The 7,537-nt window shown below is 40.2% G+C and overlaps 1 non-coding gene across 1 annotated transcript; it reads left to right on the forward strand.

Moving 5' to 3' along the window:
* The first annotated feature begins 7,242 nt into the window (after positions 1-7,242).
* Positions 7,243-7,409, forward strand: LOC115870756. Its single transcript, XR_004046888.1, has one exon. It is a non-coding gene; the product is annotated as a small Cajal body-specific RNA 16 (non-coding RNA).
* Positions 7,410-7,537: the final 128 nt, after the last annotated feature.

The following is a 7,537-nucleotide window of genomic DNA, read 5'->3' on the forward strand; positions in this document are numbered from 1 at the left end:
TAGCACTTATGTCAAGCCCGCTTGAATGAAATGTCAGTTACCATCAGGAAACAAAAATCTGTGAGCGAATCCCTGACGCTTAATTTAGTAGAAAAAGGATTGTTTTCATTATCTCTCTATTTCTTCGTTGCAGAGACATGTCATAGACAGTTATTAAATTCATATTTAAAAATATATTTCTACTTTTAATCTCTTAGACAAAAATTCCTGCCATTTCTCCCAAAGTAATGTATACCTGAAATTGTGCTTTTTCTCCATTACCATCCCCTGAAATTGGCTTTGTGAAATTAAATCACTAAAATACCTTCATATGCAAAGTTTGGAGGAAGGAGGGTATTAAACTGTGTTATTTAAACGATTCTCTGCTAAATTGGTTTGGTTGCATAATAGTTACTTCATCTAAAAGATCTATTTTCCCCCCACTGGGTTTGAACACGCACATCTTTATTGGATACCCACAATTCTGGCTATCGCATCATCACCTGGATGAGAATTCTTCCCTGGCTTAGGTCTTATCCACTTGGAAAGCGAGAGTCCAGCTCAATTTCTAGGTGTATTTGGCAAGCTCTCCAACGGAACCCCTAGGGGCAATAGACACATCTTCCATCGCATCAAGCACACATCAGTTGTCACTTGTTTGGAGCCATTAACTAGACAAGTCCAAAGTAAAACCCAGAACAGAGAAGACATGTCATGCATTCTATAAATTGTGTGTTCTGAGAACCTATTAACGCTGACAGAGAAGGGGCTTACGATTGGTGAGCACCTGATTACACCTTGTACTTTATTCCCCGTGGACGCTGGTTACGCCATACCTTTCCATTTCCTAGAGAAATAAATTAAAAGTCAGAAGTAATTTGCCTGACAGAGGGTGCAGGTGGAATTTTGCTCAGAAGAGCCTCTGCACACTGTGAAATCCAATTTAACCCCTTGATGGGGGATAGCTTATTTTCTTTTGTTGACAGCTTTGTGGCAGCTAAAATAGGGACCTGATTAAATAGAGACAGTGAGAGATTGAGGTCTTGTTCTAACAGCAGGGAGATCAAGGCCTCTAATCTTATCTCCCAAAACACTGCAATGAAGTGAGGACACAGGCAGGGAGATAAGTCCAGCTATTTGGTACAAGGGGAGGGGACAACACTAAGACCAGGTGAAAGAATATACGAACAACCATTACAACAGCAACAACACAAATACATATTAGGAACTGAAAATGAGAGCATCAAGCCTGTGCATTAATATATAAAAGCAAAAAACAAAACCTTAAATGAATAGATTGAAAGAAGTGCTTTGAATAATTTCATCCCCTCGTTATGATTTCTTAGGTGTGAGTGCTTTAATGATAAAGTGAGTCTGATTGGATTTTAGACACCACAATTTTACTTCCTTTTAAGTTGTATCTCATTTGTCTCATTAAATTACTACTTATCTACATTCATATAAATTGTATGAAATGTCCATATACACACATCAGCTGCTTTATAGGTTGAAAATATAGTATTAAGGAAAATTATGCACGACTTTTTTTTAACGTTGATCTTAAATTTTCATTACGTTCACAATATAATCCAGGATGTGAAGCTTAAATTTTATCACTTACTGATTTTCCTCATGAATTTTTGACTTGCTGATTTTTATCAAAAATGTTGAGGTTCCAGCGGGTTTAAATCTAAATAAGTGTTAAGAGAGTAGGTCTGGGATACAGTAATCCACCAATTTGATCTCTCTCTAATAATACTGAAATTGTGTTTTCACATTGAGTATCTGTGATTTAGAATCACCCTTCTCTAAGGCTGAGATGCTTATCTTCTCGTGAGTTCTCTAATACTTCCTCTGCAGGATACTCCCATCTGCCCTATCTAATTTTTTCCAGGAAGAAATGGGCTGAGGGTTGGGTCCAGTTAGGGTCTTTCAAAATAGGCTCTTCATAATATTGGTGAAATGTAAAAGAGAAAATGTAGAGACAGGCGTAGATTCATATATAACGCACACACACGCACACAGAAATGGTCCAGAGATTTGTGAAAAAAGGTTGGTAAATGCATGCAGTTAATTCAATTTCAAAAGGCCTACACGAGTCCTCTAGGAATGTGTAGGGCAACTTTTCCAGAAACAGAGTGGAATCAGCATCCTTCTCGGAACTTCCTTGACTATGGAGCACTTTGATAAGGAAAAGCCTCCACTGTCAAGTTGGAGGCCATGTTCTTTGTCCCCGAAGGTCCTTTGCCTTTGATGCTCAGGTTCTAAAGTGTCTTTCTCTGATTATAGCCTCTCGTCTTGCCCCCTGACCTATGTGCATTCATGCCGGAAATTTCAAATACACCCACCAGTTTGTGACTTGTCAGAAAGCTATTTCTTGACATGAATGCACATCTCTTCCTCGAATACATTTTTCTTCTTCGGGGGTCCCTTGTGGAAGCCCCCTCCTCTCATGCGAGCTTTCAAGTGTCTCCACTGGAGCTCATGTCATTTTCAGTTTGGCTTTTCAACAATTAGCGTTTCCAGAAAAAGCGAAAGGGTTTTATGGAAGATTTAACTTTCTGAAGAGTTCGCTGTGGGGATTTGGGAGTACATGTATATTCCTATATTAATTATTTTTGTGCAATGCTTTTGCAAATGGGCAGATGATAGGCCACATGTACCTTTAGCTTTAGATTACTGAGCATGCCAAGAGGGACATTAATCTCAAAGTATTATCACACGCAGGCTATAACTTTACCCCCACAGGTAAATAAGGTGGCTTTAGTTACTAAATATGACCCTTCTAACCATAGCAACAACACCAACAGGAGAAAGTTGACGCAGATTCCATGTGATAGCCTGTCTATGAATCTTGATGGGAGCAAACATCCTGTAACTAGCTGTTCAATGCTTGCCTGATAGACCCATCAGTGTCACTTCTACCATAGCATTCCACTTTCTGATGCATTATACATCCTATCCCCCCACCTGCGGTTAGAATCCCATTTTGGAAAGCGTTACCTGCTGCACTGATGAGGCAGGATTAAGGTGGTCTATATGTTGAGTCTCCACTTTTCTCCAGTCACTACTGCTTTGTTTCCTTGGGACTATGGTCGGCTAATTGTAGTCATCTTTGAGATCTGCATTAAAACAAGAAATAACTCCATTTTAAGCCAGTTGCCTGTTTCATTGAGAAAAGCAGGAAACTGGGGTCACGCACCTGGCTGAGACTAGACTTGGCTCACCTAAGATGTGTTGAAGTGATCAACCTGTCCCCTATATAAGCTTGGGATCTCGACTGGTGATAGTTTGGGGTCACCTCAGCTGGGTGTTGCAGTTTGGCAGCAAGGCCCCTCTTCTAAGGTCACAGTGCAGCCCTGCCCAGCTTCACAGCCCAGTGACACCTCTTTAGGGGTTTGGCACAGTTGATGCATAGACACTGAATTCTGCGAGGGGCATTCCTTCTGTTCCTGCTGGTGTGGGTTCCACATCAGTCACTGCTAGTTTCGCCTTGCCCATGGCAGACAGCCTACTGCTTGCCCTTGCTTGCAAACTGCTGTCAGTTGCCACAGCTACAGCCACCACCACACTCATTGCCACAGTTGCCATAGACACAGCCACAGCTGCTGCTTGGACTTCCCCTTCTGCCTGCCTTCTCCTCTTCAGCCTTGCAACTGCGTGGGTTCCAAAGGGCCTTGGGTCCAATCTCCGACCTATGAACGTGAACACAGAAGGAAAAAATCATACTCTCCTTAAACCCCAAACCCGGGCAAATGCCACCTCTGTGACATCACCCCTCCACCAACCTTCCCTGCTTACCATGCATAGAAACCCAGTGCTGAGTCACCCAGTGGCAAACTCCAATCAGGCGCCAGTTATCACCCTAGGAAAAGCCAGAGCCCAGAACTTAGGTCGTCACCTTGACCTGCTCTGAAGAACTTTCAAAAGTTTACTCTGTTGCTCTGGACCCTGCCCCTGGCTTGTTTCCGTCTGAACACTGGTTCCTGGATTCGAGTCAACACCTTGACTGAGTTCACCAGCTTCCGCAGCCTCATGAGTCAACGGCTCACTCTGATGTGAATGAGGAGAACCCTCATTTCGAATTTGGCACTCGTCAGCCTCAGCTCGCATGTGAGCCATTTCCTTCCTCAGTGGTTTGTAAGTTCCATGGGGCATTGCAGTGAATTCCGGAATGCTGGGACAGGAGGGCTATTACTAAGGGGAGGAGTGGCAGTTGATGAGCAGGGTTAGTGGAATGGTATAGCATTTTTGGTATGCCAATAAAGTTGCCCGAGGTGAAGAGATTTCAATGGGGCTTCTAGACTAAGAACAGGCTACAAAGAAGGAGTAGGCAGTCTGCTTTGAGCAATTAGCCAATGCCAACCTAACAAGCACACAGCGCTTTGGAGAAGTCAGACATGGGACATGTAGTTTTGCAGTCATTTAAGGTCTCAGAGCATCGAGAATTCTAAAATGTAGTAAAATGGAAGAAGAAACGGCCTTGCAGTCAGTGTTTTAAATAGGGAGAGATAACATCACGTGCCCAAATCTCATTTTTTCCATCTCTCAAATAGGGATTGTCATTTCCTGTTCATATGGATATTATAAGAATGAAATAAGATGACTGGATTAAAGCCTACATATGTCAGGAGTTCAATATTTATTCATCCTCTTTTATTTGCATGTTAACCAAGACAGCTTTATGGAGCTCAGGCATGCTCTCTAACATGTGAGTTTTCCAGATATGTAATATTTATATATATATAAAATTTTATATATTATATAATTATGTATAATATATATTATATAATATATAATTTTTATATATATATAATTCCAGTCTACTTTCATATTTTTCCCAGTCTAGTTGAAGTCTATTTTCTTTTTATATCAAAGGGTTTCCATGATGAGAATTTAGCTTCCAAATGCATTTAAAATTCCTGTAGCTGCCTCCTGGACTCAATTACAGAAGAGGCTATAAAAGTCCCTTTAATATTATTTTTTCCTTGAGCTAGTGTGGTGGATACTAAGGACTGACTTGCTCAAATGACACTCCTCTTCTTTAAGCATGTGGAGGCTGGAAGATTAGAAAACTACATTTCCCAGATTCCCGGGCAGGCAGAGATACAATTGTGATTTGGGTTTTCCCAACCAAATAAGCTTGAATTAAATCTGGAGCCGAAACAAAATGGAGTGTGTAGACACCAGGCATGAGATGTTCCTTCTTTTATATGAAGATTGTGGGTTAGGAGGAAGTGGTATGTTTCTGGAGCCAGTAGCCATGGCAGCAGTGCAGTTGACAGCATCCTGATTCAGCAGCATTTGGACCTTGTCAGGAGCAACAGCTCCTTAGGGAGGAGTCCCTCTTGCGTCTGTTACTTCAGAGCTCGTCATTACTGAGGCTCAGCGAGAAGTTTGCATCTTTAGTGAGACCAGCAGTTCTTTACTTTTCTTACTTTTTAAGTGATAACTTCTAGTCCGCCTTAAGTAAATGAATAGATAAATAAATAAGACACTGTTGCACTCTAATTTATTCTGTCTGATGATAATCTAGTGTGTCTTCTGTTCTTTGTTCTCTTCTTGAGGCAGGCAATAAAGAATAATATTAGAATAGTCCAAATTTTAGTTGTTGTTCAAAGTCTTAGTGAATTGTCAAGGAGAAAACTGCAGTATCTGCTAAAATTTAAGCAAAGAGTTTATTGAAGGAGTAAATGATGTGGACGGGCAAAATGCTTTCAGCTACAAAGTGCTCCAAGGAATCATGTCTTACATACTTTCAACACATTGTCAGGAGAGACCAGTCCTTGGAGAAGGACATCGTGTTTGGTAAAGTGGAGGGACAGCAAAGAAAAGGAAGGCTCTTGACGAGATGGATTGATGTAGTGGCTACATCAGTGGGCTCAGGCGTAGGAACTGGACTGTGTTTCATTCTGTTGTGCGTAGGGTCGCTGTGGGTCCAAGCTGACTAGATGGCCCCTAGCAACAACAACAAGGAACTACAGGCACATTGGTTCATTTACAAAGTGAAATCAGGAACTAACAGTACATGTTTTCTGATTGGGACTAACCGATCTAGGGAAGGGGAGATGGGCTATTCATAGGCAATCATAAGACATCTGCTATCATGCATATGCATTGTCCTTGATAACATGCTGAGGAAGGAAACCTGTGGCTTCCTGGAGTATTCTGACATGTAAGTTAAGATAAAGCTAGCAGTAAATAACACCATGGGTTTCAGCCTTGCTCCTTAGGCAACAGTTGTCCTTTGACGACTACCTAGGTGTGGGGCTATAACATGGGCCAGAAGACAAAACTATTTTCAAAGGGAAAAGCGTATCACAGTTTTGAGAGGCTAGTCTTGTGTAGAATGTCAGTACTTGAACTTTTGCAATCTTTTATTCAAGAAATATTTATTGACTGATTACTACTTACTAAGCATACATGCCGTATTTAATTCTTACCAGGAAATTTGTTCTTTTACAAAATATTTTTTTAAAAGGAGTCAGTTCTTCTTAAAATAAACAAATGATTTTGAATCACAAACTGTATTGCAATGATTAATGCTACATTTTATTTTAGTGTGTTTACCAAGAGCATAATGTGATTATTTTTGGTGATTTTTAGACTGTTTTTATCCCTGAACCCAAGTAGGAGACTCATTAACTATATGGATAATAAAACAACTCAGATTTTTACATTATAAATATTTAATTTAGTATCAGTGCCTGGCCCTTTGCAGAATAAATTATTGTTTTTTATTCGATCCATGAATCTATGCCAAGCCTTCTAGATTTTAAATATGATGCAACTCATTAACCCTCATGACTTAGCCTCTTGAATCAACACAGTGTAAATGTTTTAATCAAGACTGCCCCAAGATGAATTAATGCTTAAAGGATTACCTACCTCAAAAAGATTTAATTCATTTTCTGACCTGGCTTTAGACATACCACATCCTTCATATTCTAATAATGACATGAGTTTTTAGCCTTTGGAACAGAAAAAAAGTGGCAATCAGATAAATGCTCTATCTCCCAAAGACTATGATTTTAAAAGTTCAGTTCCCAAATACTGTAATTATTCCCAATTTATGTTTATGTTAAAGTTAATTTAGAATCCAATTAAATGGATCGATGTCCTCAAATGGATTCATTATTAGAAAGGAAAGACAATGGTTTCCAGAATGACGGAAACTGGTTTGTTGATTGGCTTGATTTATTGTTTGGCTCAAAAAAGGGCAAGTATCAAGAAGGTTTTTAATAGACACAAATCAAGGAAATGACGGTCTGGGGAACGGCTCCTGTGTGGCTGGACCTGCCCAACAGTGGGTGCAGCCTGGTACCAGACAGCCCCACCCTGACCTGGAGCAAATGCTCGGACGTTCCCCTGGGCTTGAAACTTGCAGTAAGGTAGTGGTTTGATGATCATGTATGCTACTGCAAACAAGAAAAAAAAAAATCAAGGACAGGTGACTCAATGGTTGCAAAATGATGCTCACAGTTGACATCTAACACATAGAAAAGCTTGTTTCACAAGCAAAAATATAGTAATAATTTTGTTGACATTTAGAAATCTG

The sequence above is a fragment of the Echinops telfairi genome, unplaced genomic scaffold (assembly GCF_000313985.2).
Source record: "Echinops telfairi isolate 266 unplaced genomic scaffold, ASM31398v2 ScPeMD7_2291;HRSCAF=2852, whole genome shotgun sequence".
NCBI lineage: Eukaryota > Metazoa > Chordata > Mammalia > Afrosoricida > Tenrecidae > Echinops > Echinops telfairi.